General features: G+C 39.2%; 1 protein-coding gene and 1 long non-coding RNA gene across 10 annotated transcripts in view; one reads left to right on the forward strand and one right to left on the reverse strand.

Moving 5' to 3' along the window:
• RWDD3 (RWD domain containing 3) overlaps nt 1-18519 on the reverse strand; it is a 249599-nt gene that overhangs the window by 163416 nt on the left and 67664 nt on the right. Inside the window, exon 6 of one of the 5 annotated variants that reach the window (XR_013557485.2) lies at nt 8613-8955. The exons of 3 other annotated variants lie outside the window; for them this stretch is intronic. The gene's annotated coding sequence lies outside the window, so the exon portion shown is untranslated. Of the gene's footprint in view, nt 1-8612; nt 8956-18519 lie in introns of those variants that run through there. One more of the 5 variants, XR_013557484.2, reaches the window with a different exon arrangement.
• The window catches only part of LOC132672827 (uncharacterized), a 40583-nt gene continuing 32376 nt past the window's right edge, over nt 10313-18519 (forward strand). For 3 of the 5 annotated variants that reach the window (XR_009607718.2, XR_009607720.3, XR_009607721.2), the window contains exon 1: nt 12853-13032. This is a non-coding gene — a long non-coding RNA (uncharacterized LOC132672827). The other 2 variants (XR_009607717.2, XR_009607716.2) reach the window with 1 other exon arrangement.

Here is an 18519-nt window from a genome sequence, read left to right on the forward strand (position 1 = left end):
TAAAGGAGTATTTTTATCACTCCATTTTTTTTCTGCCATTGCCCTTGAAATGTACCCATTACTTCACATAAAATTTTTTCACATAATAACTTTAAAAAAAGACTCATCCATATTGATGAGAGAATTTTCTAAGTAGTATTTTTGGTAAGGTTTCCAACCTTGCCCTCCTCCCTCCAAAAAACTCCACTCTTTTATGAAGATATAGTTTGAAGTAATATTATTATTAGCTAGCATTTATTTCATCCTTATCATGTGTCAAAACTCTTGCTGATTGTCAATACAAATTTATGAAGTAGTTACCACTTCCATTTCCTGAATGAGAACACTGAGGTCAGAGTAGTTAAGTAATTTGCGAGGGTAATATTTACTCCACTATCTAGGGCTTTCATCCACTCTGGTACAATGACTAAGTTAGCAATTCATCATCATACAGAAGAGCTAATACAAACTTTGGAATTCTACCGCCTTTAAAATACTAAAAAAAATCAAGAGGAAGGTATATAGTTTATTTTCTTCTTTTCCTAGCCATTGAGATGAGAATCAAATACAAGTTACAATGTTTGTATTCATCTTCCACCAGCAATCGATGAGATTCCCTACAACTTCCTCAACACTGTGTGTCATCAAACATATGGATTTTTGCCAGTCTGTAGGTTAAAATATGTCATCTCAGAGCAGACTTAAAAATGCACATTTTTCTGTGCATGAAGTCTAGGATTTTTTTTATACATTGAAAAGCCACTGGGATTTCTTTTTCTGTAATCTACATGTATCTTTTTTTCCATTTTCTGCTATATTATTGGCCTGTTTCTTATCCATTTCTTACCCGTATATATTAGAGTGATTAACCCTTTAGAAGTTGAAAATTTTGGGGACGCCTGAGTGGCTCAGTCAGTTAAAACTCTGACTCTTGATTTCACCTCAGGTCATGATCTCACAGTTCCTGAGATCGAGCCTCCGGTCATGCTCTGCGCTGACAGTGTGGAGCCTGCTTGAGATTCTGTCTCCCTCTCTCTGTCTCTCCCCCACTCCCTCTCTTTCTCTCTCTCTCTCTTTCTCTGAAAATAAATTAAAAAAAAAAAGAAGTTGAAAATGTTTGCAATTTATATTGTCTTTTGACTTTGATTATGGTGTTTTCTACGTGCAAAAGTGTTTTTTTTTTGTTTTGTTTTTAGTGTAGTTGTATTTATCATGCTCTTCTTTCAGATTTTACATTATTGTCAGAAAGATTTCCCACTCTAAGGACTTAAGGGAATTTCCTTCGCCTCCATGTTTTCTCCCAGTACTGTCAAGGCTTTGTTCCTTAACTTAAATCTTTGATCCATTTGGAATATATTCTACCATAATGGTTGAGAAGATCTTTTTTTTTCAGATGTTTATAGAGTTGGCCCAACACTAATTTTTGAATAATCTACTTTCACCATGTACTAAATTCCAATATATATTGAGGTCTATTTTTGTGTATATTTGACTACTTCTAGATTCTCTACTTTGTTTCATTAATCTGTTTCTATTCATTTACCTGGCACATGGTTTCATCTACTTAAGCTTTAAAATATGATTTGATATATGGTATTACCTGTCTCGTTTCCCTCCCACCAGGTCCACCACCATACCCTTCCTTCTCAGCATTTTGTTGGCTATTCTTAATTTTCAGTGTAAATTTTGTAATTGAACTATCTAGTTTCAAAAAACAAAATTCTTATTTTCATTAGAATTAGCTCAGAAAAAAAATGACATCTTTATGATGTTAAGCATTTCTATTGATTTGTTCAAGGTTTGCCAGTAGAATTCTTTTGTGTTCCTAGGGAGTGTTTTAAAGTTTGTTGTTATTCTTACTGTTGTTTAAATAGGTCATTTAAACATGTATTCTTAGGTTTTTAATATTATGAGTCACTACTATATCTAGGGTATTTTTCCCCATCCTATCTTCTGTTCGTATATGAAAGCTATCAATTTTTTTGTACTAATTTTGTTCCCACTAATTACCAAATTCTCTATTTGTAACATTTTTTTCAACTAATTCTCTTGAGAATTTCAGGTAAAAGATTACATATTATCTACAAATAATGGTGTTTTTATTTCCTTCTTTTCAGGTACCTGCTTTGGCTAGTACTTCTCAAGCAATGTTAGGTAATATTAGCAATAGCAGACATCCTTAACTTTTACTTGTCTTTAAAAGGAATGCCACTCTTTTTGCCAGTCAACTTGATTCTGGCATTTCCATTGAGCCAAATACATTTTATCACATTAAGAAAATATTCATCTATCCGTATATTATTGGGATAAATATTTATAACGACTCTATTAGACTAAAATTTGAATCCTTTAACACTGTGGTAGATTTGAAACATGGGCACAAATTCTTTGACACTCCTTCCTCTAGAGAAGTGGGGTGTCTCTGCTTCCTGCCTTGAGTCTGTGTGGACTGGTACTTCAGCCAGTAGACCACAGCAGAAGTGATGCTATATGACTCTAGGGCTACTTCATAAAGGGCCATGCAGCTTTCTCCTTTTTTTCTGGGAACACTTGCTCTTAGATTGCCAATGTAAGAAGTCTGGTGATCCTGAAGGCACCATGCCGTGAGGAAGCCCAGACAATATGGAGATATCACACTTTGGGGCTCTGGTTGATTTCCAGCTGAACCCAGGCTTTAGTCGTCTCAGCCCATGCACCAGCCATGTGAGTGAAGAATCTCCCAGATATGTCTAACCCCCAGCCATTCAGATGAGGCCCCAGATACTGTGCAGCAAAGTCACCTGTGCTGTTTTCTTACTCTCCCTCTCTTTCTTTTTCCTACTCATTTCTCTCTCCCCTTCATCACCCACTGGTATATTATTAATTTTCTGTTATCTTTGTACTGATAAATAAACTTTTCACTTTTATTACTTTATCTCTCAGCTTTAAATAAAATAATTTGTCAGTTATTCCCCATGAGGACTCAGCAAACTTATTCTGCATTTCAGTATATCTTTCATATTTTCCTTTGACTCCCACCTCTCTTCTGTGTTCTTCTATTTCTGCTTTGTGGTCTTCATTCATCAAGGTAATTGCTTCATTGAGTATATTTTTATTTTAATTCATAGAAAATTGTGAGGACAAGATTTTTATCTACTTAGGAGTGTTCTCCATCTGCTGGTTAGTTTTGTTGCTTTTTCCCACGTTTTTTCATCACAGAATCTTTCTAGCAATGCATTAAAAAAAAACACAACTTTTCATCAGTGAATGAGTTACAATTTCCCAAATCAGCCATTTTCAAGAAGTTCTTTTACTAGGGAGGGGCCAGGGTAGCCTTCCAGGCTCCATTCTCCTTCACTGCTGCCCTAGAATTAGGCTGTTCCCTGCCAATACAGCTCATCTTCAGATTCTTTATTAAGCCCTTTACTGTATTTCTCAAAGCGGGAGAGGAGCACTCCCACACCAGCCCTGCTAACCTGAATTCCTGTGCAATTTTGTTAACATTAGCACTTCAAGTGAGCCCTGCCCCTTCAGGAAGAGTACTTTTTGCTGGCACCCCCTATGTTCCACCATCCCCGGGATGTCTCACCATCTGGGCTGCTTCTTTTTGTTTCCTCCTCTACAGCTACTACACAGTGTCAGCTTCTCCTGGCAGCTCTAACAGGTGTTGCCGAGTCTGTGGTTTATATTTGTCTCCTGGTTGAAAATGACAGGGGCTCTTCCTTTTCTGTTTTTTTTTTTTCTTTCTTTTCCTTTTGTATGATCCCTAAGACAAGAAGGGGGGAAGTGCTGTCATGCAGCCTCATGCATACCAGGAGTCTGACAACATTATTAGGGATATACTCTTCTCTTGAGAAGCTTTATGCTTCCCATTTTATCATGGTTGACTTTGGTTTTGTTACTCTGATTTTAATGAATTTACCCTCGATAAAAATAGTTCACTTTTTCTCACTCAGTGTGTGTATAAAACTTGTTTAGTCCATCAGAGGCTTTCTTAGCTAGAGTAAACCATCTCATCTGGGAAAGCATAAAAATAATGTAAAGGGAATGATAAGCCCAGATGCAATAGAATTCTTCCACTCAGTCAATCCTGAAATGGAAGCAGGATTATTGCAAACCAACTTATGATGCCTTACCAGCTGCTGAATTGGATCCCGCTTTAACTCTGCAAGATGACAGGATGAACTTATTTTCTTTCATGTAATGAAACCAGGATCTTTCATGGTCAGTAAGAGTGTGGAAGCATCTGGATTCATTGACTGCAACAGACCTTAATAGTGTGTAACTCGCTGGGGGAAAAATTGTGTGTATCATATTGTCATTTTGCATCTGTTACTCTGATTAGGATCATTGTAATACATTCAAATTCATTAATGGTGGCTACTTTGGATCCCTAAATAATTAATGGAATCATAGGTGTCTCCCTGAGCAACAACCCAATGGCACTGAGTATTAGGCAGTGCTGTGAGCTCTGAATAAACAGCTCTGACATGGCTGCATCTGTTTTACCAGGCACCTCCTCTTGCACCAGCTTTCTTAGCCAAGCCTGCAAAAAGGTGCAGAGCCAAGAGTAGAAACCAAAGGACAGAGTAAAGCAGTCCTCGTGCATCATTGTGGTTTTAAATGTAGGATACCAGGGGCGGCTGGTGAAGCATTTCTTGGTTTCGGCTCAAGTCATGATTTCATGGTTCATGAGTTCAAGCCCCGCGTCAGGCTCTGTGCTGACAGTGCAGAGCCTGCTTGGGATTCTCTGTCTTCCTCTGTCTCTGCCCCTCCCCCACTCACTTTCTCTCACTCTCTCTCAAAATAAAGAAATAAACATTTAAAAAATAAAAGATAAGTGAATGATGCCAGGACCCAAGTCATCCGGTGACATCCATCTCTGGATGGTGGTGCCTGGGAATCAGCATTTTAATAGCCACCTGAGTGATTCTTGTGTGCCCTAAAGACTAAGAAACTCTGGATAGAGACCTCTTGCTCAGGGAAAAAAAAAAAAAAGGTTAGCAAGATGGGGAAAATATTATGTTGTGAATTTTCCTTACCCCAATGCCTAATAGCATTTCAAGGCTTGAAGGAATTTCTCCTACTTCCTCCTTACAAAAAATCTCTGCCTACTCTGCCTGATTTTGTTTGCTCTGCCCAGTTCAGCATGCACTCTGAGGATGAACATTTGACCACATGTGAAGCAAAAATGTTAATATTCTGAGATATTTCTGAGAGCAAATTTAAAGGCATAAAAAGGAAAAGCCAATTTATTAGACCACGATTAAAAACGCGCACGCAATTAACTATGAAAGTGCTTGTTTCCCAATATCCCGAGGACAACGATTCTTGGCAGATTTTTCAATTTATCTGCATTTCATCAAAGTAGAAGACTATACACATAAACGGCAGTGGCATATCCTGGGGCATTGCAGAGGTCATGAAAGATCTATAATCCACACAAATTGCAAACATTAATAAAGATAATACCCTAGTCAGGAACTGTGGAGTTAATGTGTGTTTGTAAATGTCTCAGAGACTAGATGGAAAGAGGAGGAAGAGAGAGAGAAATGAAAGTAGAAAGTGAAGGGTACCTGGATGGCTCAGTTGGTTAAGCCTCCGACTTTGATTTTGGCTCAGGTCATGATCTCATGGTTCCTGAGTTCGAGTGTCACATTGGGCTCTCTGTTGTCAGTGCAGAGTCCGCTTCTGATCCTCTGTCCCTGTCTCTCTGCCCCTGCCCCTGCTTGCGTGCTCTTGCTCTCCCTCTCAAAAATAAACATTAAAAAATTAAAACAAAGAAAGAAAGAAAGAAAGTAGAAAGCAAAGGTGGGGGAGGGGAGGAGAAGAACAGATCAAGGAACTCTGAAGCAATTTACACACCAGAAATCACAGTCATCCTGTGGAAGGAAGCCAGCATAGGTCGGCCTTCTTCAAGGCTGCACTTCCAGACGCCCTCTAGAAAGTATCCATAGATGAGCTCAGTGGCCCCACTCAAGGTGACCACTAGAAAATTAAACAATTAGCAGTATATCAAAGTAGCCAAAAGGAGCCAGAAAAATTCTTGCAAACTCCAGATGTCTAAGTCACTACTCACACAGCAAAATGTCATGAGCACATGAAGCTAATACATGGCAGGCAAGAGACATCATTTGCAAATGGAAATCAGTATTGAGAGAAGAACAAATTTTAGCAAAATGGTACTCGTTAGCCACCATTTGTCAGGCCTTATTAAGTGTCACGCATTAATTTATTTAAATTTAATCCTCTCCGCAACCTTTCCAGAGTACACTCATTTTACTGAGGAGAAAACTAAATATGTGGTAAGGACATTCATCTTGTGACTAGTGGAGCCGGCCGTACAATCTAACTCCAAAGTCCGTGCTTTTACCCACAATCCTACAGAAGAGGCTGGATCCCTTCAGTGAGTTACGCTTGAAAATTGCCCTTCTGGTAAGATACACAGGAGGGAGAGGCTCCATCTTTGGGTCTACATTCAGTTTGGCTGGATGAGAGACGCCGAGAGGTCTAGGGACACTAATCTGGCTTTGGACATAGGCAGCACAGCTGACATTATGGATGAGAGCTGAGACTGGAAATGAAGAACTTCTGGGTCCATCAGACTGTAACTTACATGTAGGTAGTAGATATTCATTAAATAAATTACTTAATTTTTACTTTGCCAACCTGTATTCCCACTGTTAAACATAATATTGCCTGTCACATAGTAAATGCCCCATAAATTCATGATGAATGAATCAGTAAATACATGAACTGCTAAATGAATGCATAGGTTTATAAAGAACTAAGCATAGCCATACTTATCTGTAGGAAATCCTGGCACACAGAGCAAAGCACCAGCCCTACTATCACCAGTTGTATTTGTAGACATTGGCCCCTAAGCTCTACACGAGTATAGTCACTGTCCGAGCTGCTTATGTAACAGACTGTGCCAAAAGCAGTAATAAATGAGGCTTAGGCCATTAGCATTCCCAGGCTATGACACACACCACCAGGGTTTTTGTCCATGGACATTCTTTTTTAGCATTTCCTTGCGCTGCCCTTTTATAGAAGAATCAATCTGGACTTTTAATCATTTGCTCTTTGACCTAAAGCCTATGGATTTACAGCATCCTTTTCAGGGCCATGGGATCTTTATCTTGGATTTTCCCAGTTTAAAAATCAATCTTAACTAATCAGAGCTAATTAGAGATCAACAAAAGCTTCCAATCTCTATCTAGGACCTGTGAAAGTATTTTAAAACCTATACAATTTCTAACTGAGTTGAAGTTCATTTTATGGGCAAGTATAGGAAGGACCCATATTTAGCAAATAGATTCTTTAGTTGTACAAATTTCAATTAACAGATGCCTCAATGACGGAAAGAAACGGAGGAAAAGAAGTTAGACCTCCAAAGTTAGAAACATGTTTTCACCACTATTAGGCGTGACCTTGAACAAATCACTAGGCCACACTAGATCTATTTGCCCCACTGAGACATGAAGTGTTGAGCTCTCTGCTAGTTCTACAAACACCCAAGTGTCATTTATTATAGTGCCTTGTTTATCAACAAGATGGTGAATTATTTAAGGATGTGAAGTAAACTTTCTTCTTCCATCCCTCCCATTGCTTCCAGAACAGTTCAACACAAAAAGCTAATTATTTGGTCAACTGGATTGTAGTAAATCAAGGTCCCGCATGTTTGCCTAGCAAGAATATGAAAACTTTGCCAAATTTATGTAAAGAAGGCACTTCAGTAATCAGAATATACTGCAGTTGGGGGGATTTTTCTTTTTTATTTCTCACACATGTGTCATCGTGTGTGTGTGTGTGTGTGTGTGTGTGTGTGTGTGTGTGTGTGTGTTTAAGACAATCCATGCTTCTTTCACTCTTGGTTAAAAATTTTAAGGGTATTCATGATTTCCCCAAGTGAAATTTCCATTGAAAATGGAAAATACTCAATTTCTGTTTGCACTAAATGGTTTAAAATGCATGACAATTAACAAATGAGTCACAAGCAGCCTCTTCCTGTATCTAATGCACTGCAAGCCAGATTCATCAATTACAGCAAGGATACAATATTCACTTTACCAAACATCCAGGTTTCTTAGGCTTTGTGCCTGTTTGTTTGTTTGTTTGCCTTCTATTCTCTTTCTACGTGCTCTATTCATAAATTGTCTCCAGCAAATTATAGCAAAGGTGTCTCTCTTCTCTATTGCCACTTTGCAATCTATACTTAACTGCAGGGTAACAGCAATGGAAGCCATAACTAACAGCACCAACTCCAGCCTTCTAAATCTGCAACTACAGCTTGGGAAGAATCTTGTATCGGGGTGTTACATGCTAGATTTGATGTGGATGTTGTAGTCTGAAGCGAAAATTATTTCTACAGCTGGAATATAACATTTGCATAAGTTACAATTAAAAGGGAAAATATAATTACAAATTTTCAACTTAATTTGAATGGTTTGTAAAATGCTCATTTGGCATAGGCAACAGCTCGCAGGCAAACAGAACACAGTCTCAGAGTTGTGTCCCTTTGTCTGAGTAGCAGTGGTGAACTCATTCTGAAGGGTTTGCTTTAACCCCTGAATCCCAACATAACCAGCAGTGAGAACCTAAGGTACAGGGCACTGTTTGCTTTCAAAACAGGATTGCAACATACACAGCAATTCACAAATATTTGCATCTTTTAATTGTTTCTAAAACAGAAGTGGCAAGTGGCATCGAACAGGAATGTTATTTCTCTTGTGGAGTGAATGCAGTGGAATTTTAACTAGTTTCATTTCCTTTCAGCTCTCAGATCTGAAATCTGTGGTCACATCTCCTGTACAATGTGTTCTTCATATCACAGTCTCTTTAATGGCTCCTGTTTCTGATTTTCTCCCCTCCTTAATTACATGTCTTTTTCTTGTAGCTACTTCATGCTGAAGGCATGTCATTCTTCCCAGATGCAGACTCGGCTAGGTGTCCGTGCACTGAGTCCGTCTGTTCGTTTGTTTTCAGGGTTTCTTTCTAAGAAGCAAAGGAATCCTTTTATTATCCTCAAACGTGAGAATCAAAATTTTCATAAAATACTTTGTACAGCATGTGCACTTGAAATCCTGCGTCCCCAAAGTCATGATAACCGTGATTATTATGGAACATGCATTGTGTTGCATCAATAGTTTTGAAAAACGAGAGAAAAAGGAGAAAATTATTCCATTCAGTCTTTCTCAGGAAAAAAATGCATCCAAAAAGACATATGAACAGGAAAAATTGCTATTATTATGAATTACACAATTAAGTATGCTTTTCTATGTTTTTGATCCTTCTTTTCATAGCAATCTTCCAAATAATGAGACACCAGAACATACTCTTGGAAAAAAACAAATTATAAAAACCTATCCTTTGTTCTATTTGCCCTGGAAACTGAAAAAGAAATTCTATGGCAAAAGGAAAATATAAAGTAATAACATAACCTTATTTTATCTTTTTCCTGAGAAACCACAAAGGCGCTGGGTTGATTCAGAGTATTGTTAAGTAGCATGATTTTTTTTTAATCACAGAAACCCTGTCTATTTATGGGATAACAAATACAGGACAGTGAGAGGGCCACCACACCACCTTCAGGACAATGCGCCGCTACTTGGAATGACTGGCTGAAACTAACAAGCAAATTACCTAAATGATGTTCTGGTGCAACGTCATCTTCTGTGCCCCAGACTTGGAATAATTTTATCACTCCAAACTAGGGTACAAAATGAAAAATACATATGCATATATATTTTATTTATGTTGATTACACATATATTTTATTTATATTGAAAAAAATTCTAGGATTTTAATAAATTTTATACTGGGACCTGTAGGCTCCTGGCAATCTAGTCCAATAGCTTTCCCATTTCTTTTCTTCTTGGTGCATAAACCCTAAGTTTATATCCAAAGTCATAAGCCAGAAGCAGACCACTTACCATAATGAATGGTATTTCCCAAATGGTAGAACATTTACTGCTGGGAGGATAATTTTAGTTGCCACATAGCCAAATATTTTCATTGTTACCTATTTTTTTAAAAATATAACATCACATTATACTTTTGATTTCACCAATTTTATTACTTAGAATTGCTCCCTTTTAAATTGATTTAAAGATGGGGTGCCTAGGTGGCTAAGTCGGTTAAGAGCCCGACTTCAGCTCAAATCATAATCTCATGATTCATGAGTTCCAGCCCCACGTCAAGCTCTTTGCTGACAGCTTGGAGCCTGGAGCCTGCTTTGGATTCTGTGTCTCCCTCTCTCTCCCCTGACCTCTCCTGCTCGTGCTTTGTCTCTCTCTCTGTCTCTCTGTCTCTCTCTCAAAAATAAATAAACATTTAAAAAAATTAAGTTGATTTAAAGAAAAATGTGGAGAAAAATATCACAGATGGTATGCAGGCATAGCAAAGTCATGAAAGAGTTATAGAAATGACTTATGTTTAAAAAACAGTATTCTAGAAAATCACTTCTCTATCAGGGCTGAGTTCTTAATTAAAAAAAATTAATGTTTATTTATTTTTGAGAAAGAGAGAGCATGAGCAGGGGAGAGGCAGAGAGAGAGGGAGACACAGAATCTGAAGGAGGCTTCAGGCTCCGAGCTGTCAACACAGAGCTCAACATGGGGCTTGAACTCACAAGTCTCAAAATCATGACCTGAACTGCAGTTGGACTCTTAACTGGCTGAGCCACCCAGGTGCCCCTGAATTCTTAATTTTTTTTTTAATTAAAAGGGCATTTCTCAAAAAAATTTTCAAGGAAAATGAACACCTCAAGAAAGAATAAACTATTTTAATGTTTACTTTTCTCCTGGACTCATGGAAAACACTTCTCAAAAAGAGTAAAACCACTACAGCATAGTGATTTGCCTTGAACACGGAGAGTAGATTGGGAGCAAGCACTCTCAGGAAGATTCAGGAATTTTTCCAGAAGGCATCTCACAAGAAGCCAAGAGAGGCAGGGATTAAGAAGAGTGTTGGCCAGGGGCACCTGGGTGGCTCAGTCGGTTGAGCGTCAGACTTCGGCTCAGGTCATGATCTCACAGTTCGTGAGTTGGGCCAGCACTGGGCTCTGTGCTGACAGCTCAGAGCCTGCAGCCTGCTTCCGATTCTGTGTTTTCCTCTCTCTCTGCCCCTCCCCTACACGCGCTCTGTTTCTCTCTGACTCTCAAAAATAAAGAAAACTAATAAAAAAAAAATTTTTTAGAAGAGTGTTGGCCAAGTTGCAGACAAGGTACAGGTTATTCCTAGTAGCTCAGCAGGTGACTTCAGGGCAGGATTGGGGTGATGCCACCCATGAAGGAGACCCTGGGTGGAGTCCCAGAGGCGGAAGCAAATGAAAGTGCCTGAATGGCCAGCCATCCTTCTCTCCCCATGCTCCATGCCACTCCACATCTTATGCTTTCCCTCCGGCCCTCTCCCTCCTCCTGTCTTTCATCAACTGAAATGGCAATAGGGGCATAGAAATCTAGTTTTTCATTATTTACTTTCTATAAAGTTTTTCATTTTTTCTTCTGAATTTTAAACGTAGATGACTTTAAAGTTTTATATTTCCAGTTCTCCAAAAAGACTAGAATTAGTCTAAAAATAGTCCTAAGTTGGTTTTCACTTATAAATGGTTCTAGGATATATATTTTGTATGATTCAGTGCTCCTCCCACCCCCAACATTGAAAATAGAGCAATAATTACAGCTGAAGCAAATGGACCCTTTTCCTCCTCTTGGTGGGAAGAGTATACATGTAATATAAGAATAATTAATGGACTGGAAGAAGACAAAGACCTTCAGACGGATGCTTCTGAGAACCACTGTATTTTGGTGTTCTTTGTAGTAATTTGAAGAAGTCATGCCATTTCAAATGGTAATCAAGGGAAATCTAGAGTAATTCACTATGAAGAGAAAACAGACCATTCTTAAAATGTTTCTTTACACCGTTTTCCATATGAACTGTACCTCTTAGAGTAAATGTTAGAATGAATGGATGGGATAGAGCTGGTCTTTTCCCATCAAATTCTTCAGAGCACTGCAGCAGTTGGAGGCTGGGGTGAGGAGCTGTAGGGTAAGGAGAAAGACACTATTTGACAAGCTCTTGGGACTACACACTATCCCCTCTGACCACTGTAACTCCACTGTTACCTGTCTGATAGATGGGAATCAAAAAAATGTTCCTTTTTTTTTTAAATAAAAGGGTGCCCCTGTTTTTAAAACTTGGAAAATCATGGGAATAGAAAAATTCATGTTCCCGGATTGACCCTGGAAAAACAGAACCAATTATAAGGATGGTGAATGTTTCTTCAGACTGATCATTTCTTTTTAATTCCTCAAAGGCTCATTAAGTTAGATCCTGCTCCTCTGTGACCTTAGAAATCATTTCCCACTCTCCATACCCCCTACTCTTTGTGGGGTGGAAGGGACACATAGATTAGATTGATGGGGTTATTCTCCCTACTGTTTTATGTAAATTTGCCAAAGAAATAAGATACCTGTTCTGACAAGAGTCAGGCAAGTCTAAATATTTCTTACAGACAGAGCTGACAAAATTCAAAAGTAGTTTGGTTACAAGAGACTCATTAATTTCAAATGGGCATTTGATTCCCAAAGGGAAGACAAACTTCATCAGTTGGAGCATTGTGATGTCACAGAGGAACTTCATTAGTGCACCACTTAGAAGGGAGCCATGAGAGTAAGTAAAATGAAATGTAAATAAATGCCTAATTAGGTGTCCATGAAAAACTGAAGAGTATCTAAAGTTGTTAGAGATGACTGTACTTGGAAGGCAGCTTCTTAGACTAAGAATCAGTGCTTTCATAACCTTCATGGAGGAGGCTGGAAGATTCTGCGGAGGTCTCCAGAAGACTGGTTAACTTGGATGAAGCCATTGAAGACAATCAGGTATGACATCATTCCCATGGTTGAGGTCCTCTGGAGCAGAAGTTCTAGAACTTCTTAGGGCCATTCTAGTAGAATAGAATACTCAGAAATCACCCCCACTTCTGCTGAGGGTGGGGTGGGAACAGGCACAGGGAGAGGAAACTTTATCACAAGGAATGAGCAAAATGGAACTGATTTTGATAAAGGCATTGTAAGTATTCAGTTAACATTAGAACCATGAAGATACGATCTTGTCTCAACCAATATTATAAAAGTTAGTCCACAGACCAAGCAGACATCAAGTAGACTTTAAACCATAAATTGAAACCTTCTACTCAACAGGAACACTAGAGAGCTCTTTTCTCTAGCACTTAGGCATTAAAGCTGTTGCTACTTCTCCCATCTTTCCACCCCATACTTGCCTACAAAATAACGTCCAGATTTCTTAGCATGCATCAAGGCCCTTTAAGATCCACCCCATTCTCCTTTCCCCAGCTTACCTCTCACCGTGTCTTAACCTGTTCCCTTATACATCATGCAGTCTGTACTCGGTCTAGTTATACCCTTTTATCCAAAGTCTCTGAATGGCAAAATCATATTCATCTTTCAGAATCCAGTTCAAATTACACTTCCTTCCCTAAAGAGTTCATGATTTCTCCTTTGTGTGTTACAGACACATTTCAAGCGTCTACTTTAGCACTTATCTGATCAAGGGTATCAGGAGGGCAGTTCTCCCTCGGCTTATGGTTAGATACATCTGCACAGATCTAGAAGACAATGGTTTGCACGCAGGAATTGTGCGCATAGGGCACTGAGAGGGCTAACTGAGTAGGTAACAAGCCCCAGGATGACAGGGAAAGGGAGAATTGGAGTACAGTGTGGTGTTGGTCTCCTGTATCTGTCCCTAGCCTACCCCCACAGACATATGCCTGGGTCATATAGACTGGGATTGAGAGTGTGAATTCTAAAGCTCTGTGTCTGGATTCAAATTTCACTTCTGTTACATACTAGTTGCCTTGAGTGAGTCAGTTAACCTCTCTAGCTTCAGGGCAGATGGTAATAATAGCGCTCCTGCCTCATGGTTCTGTCATGAGAATTATACAAGTTAATGAATACAAAGCTCCCCAACAGTGCTTGTCACACAATAAGCATCATATAATAAGTATCAGCTATTATACTTAGGAAGAGAGATGACAGTTAAGTAAAAAACTGAAAATCCTATAAGGCCTTAGGGCACATGCAGCACTAACTTGGAACCACTAAGTTGAAAGAAAACAAAAATAGGTGTTCTTCCCAACTCCACCATTGGCCAGAAGCAGCATGGCGCTTTGAAGTGGTGGCATCTATTGGGACTGGAAATAGAGGGCTCCAATGCTTGACAGGGGCAGCTGTGCTCAGAGGGGTCGATTCTCAGCAGAGACAGAAGCAGTGCCCATCAGGAGCAATGGCCATCACTGTGTGGCCTTTGTCATACCGAGAGGTGATGTTGCAAGACATCCAAGGTGTCCGGTGAGTGCAGAGCAATGTAAGTGATAGAGGAGCCTGGTTCAAGTGAAGCCACCCAGTGGACACAGCAACTGTCAACAAAGACAGGGATGGCACCATAAGAAGGGTCAGTACTCCGTGGACCCCACAAGGTGAGACATCAGTCTTACCCACATGGAAATATTTTCTGGGTCACCCAAAAATACTTGGGAGGAGGGCTTTTGCCAGGGTGCAGAGGTCCTCTAGGGTGCAGTGTGATCAATTCCTCAAATTATCATCGGTGTGGCTTTATTTGTACAGAAAGGGAATACTGAGACACCATTAAAAGCACAAGCTTTGGTTTCAGACAGACTTGTGCTTCAGCTGAAAGTATTTACTAAGCATCTATTCTATGCCCCAGGCTCTGCTCTGGTCGGTGGAAATACCACAGTGAACAAGGCAAATAGGATTCCTCCTCACATAGAGCTACCTTAGAGAGGGGACACAAATAACAAGAAAACAAATTAATGGGACCTTGCCTGTTTAAGAGCCATGAAGGCAATAAAATAGATGATATGGTGTACAGATTGGGTGGAGAGAGCTGCTTACATATGGCAGCCAAGTAAAGTCTCTCCATCACAGTGAGGGCTAATAGCCAGGAAGAGGCAGCTCAGGGACGATCTGGGGACAGAATGTGGGACCCTAAGGTAGGGAGACTTGGCATATTAGAGGAACATAAAGAGGGATAGTAAGTCCGAGGGCGCCTGGGTGGCTCAGTCGGTTAAGCATCCGACTTTAGCTCAGGTCATGATCTCACTGCTCCTGAGTTCGAGCCCCACATGGGGCTCGGTTGCTGAGAGCTCAGAGCCTGGAACCTGTTTCAGATTCTAGGTCTCCCTCTCTCTCCATCTCTCCCTGACTCATTCTCTCTCTCTCTCTCAAAAAGTAACAGACATTAAAAAATTAAAAAAAAAAAAAAAGGATAGTAAGTCCAAAACAAGAGTCAGCAAACTATGGTATGGGGGCCAAATCCAGCCCGCTACTTGTTTATGTAAATAAAGTTTTATTAGAACACAGCCCACACTCATTTATTGTCTCTAGCTGCTTTTGTGCTATAATAGCAGAGTTGAGTGCTATAATAATAGAAATGAATAGTTGCCACAGAGGCTGAATGGCCTGCAAAACCTGTAAGATTTAATATCTGGCCCTTTACACAATGTGTGCCAATCTCTGGACTAAAGCCTAGTGAACAAGCGGGGTGAAAGCCGTAGGAACTGAAGTTTAAGGGGTGCCGGGAGGCAGCAAACTGCAGGGTACTACAGACCATGGCAGAGAAGTCAGCTTATATTCCACACGTGACGGAAAGCCCCTGAAAGGGTCCAAGCAAGGGAGACACGTGATCTGATTCACGTTCTCCACTGTGGGAACTGCATAGAGAGGGACTGCAGGGGCAAAGTAGCAGCAGGGAAGCCAGTTATGAGGATGCTATCCATGCAGATGGGGACTAGTAGTCAAGATGTATTCGCTCAGGTATATAACAAGCATGAGAATCCCAACTCGGCTGTATAACCACACACAAGTTACTCCAACGCTTTCAGCCTCAGTTTCTTGTCAGTAAAACCCTCAGACCACTATTGTGTGGGTTAAATTACAAATGCACCTGAGGTATATGTCAAAAAATAAGTGTTCAGTGGATGTTAGCCATTATTGTTCTGTTGTTGAGTCGTTGTTGACTGGTGAGGCCCATGGAGCACTGGGTCCCAGCATGGGCCTCTCCGTGCTGGGTAGTGTGGCACGCTTCTCTCCCTGACTAGACCTGTAAGTACCCTGGAAACCAGGAAGCTTTTATTCATCTTTATATCCCCCAAACTGTGCCTGGCACATGGTAGATGTTTAATAAATATTTATTGATTAAACTATCGAGGCGTTTTTGGTTTTTTTGAAAAAAGGGAAGGTATTATTCATTCTGCCATTTTCACCAGACATGTTTTGTTTTCAGGGTTGAGGTGGTATATTTTGATGGCACAACCATTCTGAAGATACAGAGGTAGTTGTCTCTATGGAGAGCTAGTACCTAGCGCCCCCTCTGGTGCAAAGGGAAACTCAGATACTGCTCCCCATGAACCTCTAACACGACAAAATATGTCAGTGACGGTAATTATATATGAAATCTGGACTAAAAAGTCGCCATACCCAAGAAATTCACACATATCAGACACCATCTACATATCAAAAATCTCAGCCACAAAGTGGACCCAATAAGAGTCAAAAAATATTGTTCTTAGTGTCAGATTTTTTTCAGACTTTTGCTTCAAAACAGTTGGACATTGTGATGCCTTGTCCAGCCACATCAAAGGGAGTCTCTACTTTATATCATTATCTCGTTTCTTTTATTGATTCATTATCCTGCCTAGAAAACTAGAAGGATCGCTCCCCAAATTGAAATTTCAGAATTTTTTGTCAATTTTCTTATTCTCTGACACACCATGACCAAGAAAGACTGGAAATCTACCCTTCACAAGGAGTTAATTTTCTCATCATAAAATGATCCATACTGTCTAAACAACTGTTTCAAATGAAATTAAGTATGATAGACACATTTGCAAATGGCATATGATATCCATAAAGTAGGTGCATACTTTGTGACATTTTTATTTTTCAAAAAAGAGGTTTTAATGCCAGAAGGGTTGTACAATACAGAATTATAAAACCCTGGAAGGGCCAACTCAAATGACATGTTACTAGGTGTATATCATCTGTGTTTTCACAGTGCTATATGTGTGTCCTTCCTATGCATTTATCACTATATCAAAAACATTAATTAGAATTTTTTTTAAATCAAAGTAAGACTGAGAAAAATGTCTCAGTAGTAGTCACCAAATCTAGCAGTCCTAAGCAAACTTAGTAATTTAGCCAACAAACTCCAAAAGTACAGGAAACTTAAAAGAAGAAAAAGATTTAAAACAACACAATATTAAAGATGAGAATCCCCTACAATAGTGAAGGAAAAGGTGGAAATCCTTGAAACATCAGTGAGCAGCCATGAGGAGGTAGTTGTGTGTGTGTGTGTGTGTGTGTGTGTGTGTGTGTGTGTTTAACAGGAAGCCTGGCATCTCACAAATAACGTATGTTGCATATTATGTGGCAGTTGCTATAGTAACAACCTTTATTTTCTGAAACAGTACACAGATGTGTACAACATACTAACTTGCTGGTTATAAATTACGGCTTTTCCCATAGTTCAATAACTTAAGAATTCTATGTTTTTGAAATCTCAGAAGTTCTGTTGTTATTCAATTTCTTTTATGAGATAATTTTCCTTGTACTTTCAAAATGAGAGCATTCCGAGACAGGCTGAGAGAAAGAAGGGATGAGAAAATGGGGGATATCAGAGAGTAACAACAGACTGAAGACTGTTTCCTACGGAGTCTGGATGGAACCCACTGACTGAAATGAGAACATTATTTTAATGAATTAGGCATCATGTACAATAGTGATGAGAAAGAAGTTGCTAGCAAAATGATGTTACAAATAAAGTTATGAATTGATTTTTTATTACAAGGTGCCATATTTACAGTTTTAAAATAAACAGAGATTATTTCTTAGAAATGTCACAAACATTAATATAATTTTATAAGCTACAACAGTGTGGGGGAGTGAATTAGCCTGGTTACCTGACTTCAAATGAAGTTTTTTTGAATCTTCATTCAAGGCCTGAGTCTGGGAAAAAATGTATATTCCTATTTTCATAAGAGATTAGCATCCCTTTGTCAGGTTACAAAACAGAAGACAGATTTTTACTGAGTGGGATATTTTTCTTTTCATATTTTAACCTTAATCAACAAATATTTATCACGTGCTTTGTACATGCAGGGAGCTAACTATCTGTGCCCAGATGTGCATAGATACATGTAGAAACACAAATTATAGAAAAATTGAGTTCTGTAGATGGTTCTTTTCTGATTCTAAATATTTACATATGTTTCCCATGTGCTGGATCTGAACATTTTCTTTAATAGACAGTTCACACTGTAAAGTTTTAAACCTCGTCAAAAAGAGCAATCTCTGCAGGATTTGTCAGGCTAAAGTTTATTACCTGGGAAACACATTTGAAAATAAGGTTATATAGTTAACATTTATAGTTAAAAGCCAACTTTCTACAATTTTAGATAGGTAAGTATGTAGGTAGGTAGGTAGGTAGGTAGGTAGATAGATAGATAGATAGATAGATAGA

Source organism: Panthera onca, chromosome C1, assembly GCF_046562875.1.
Source record: "Panthera onca isolate mPanOnc1 chromosome C1, mPanOnc1 haplotype 2, whole genome shotgun sequence".
Taxonomy (NCBI): Eukaryota; Metazoa; Chordata; class Mammalia; order Carnivora; family Felidae; genus Panthera; species Panthera onca.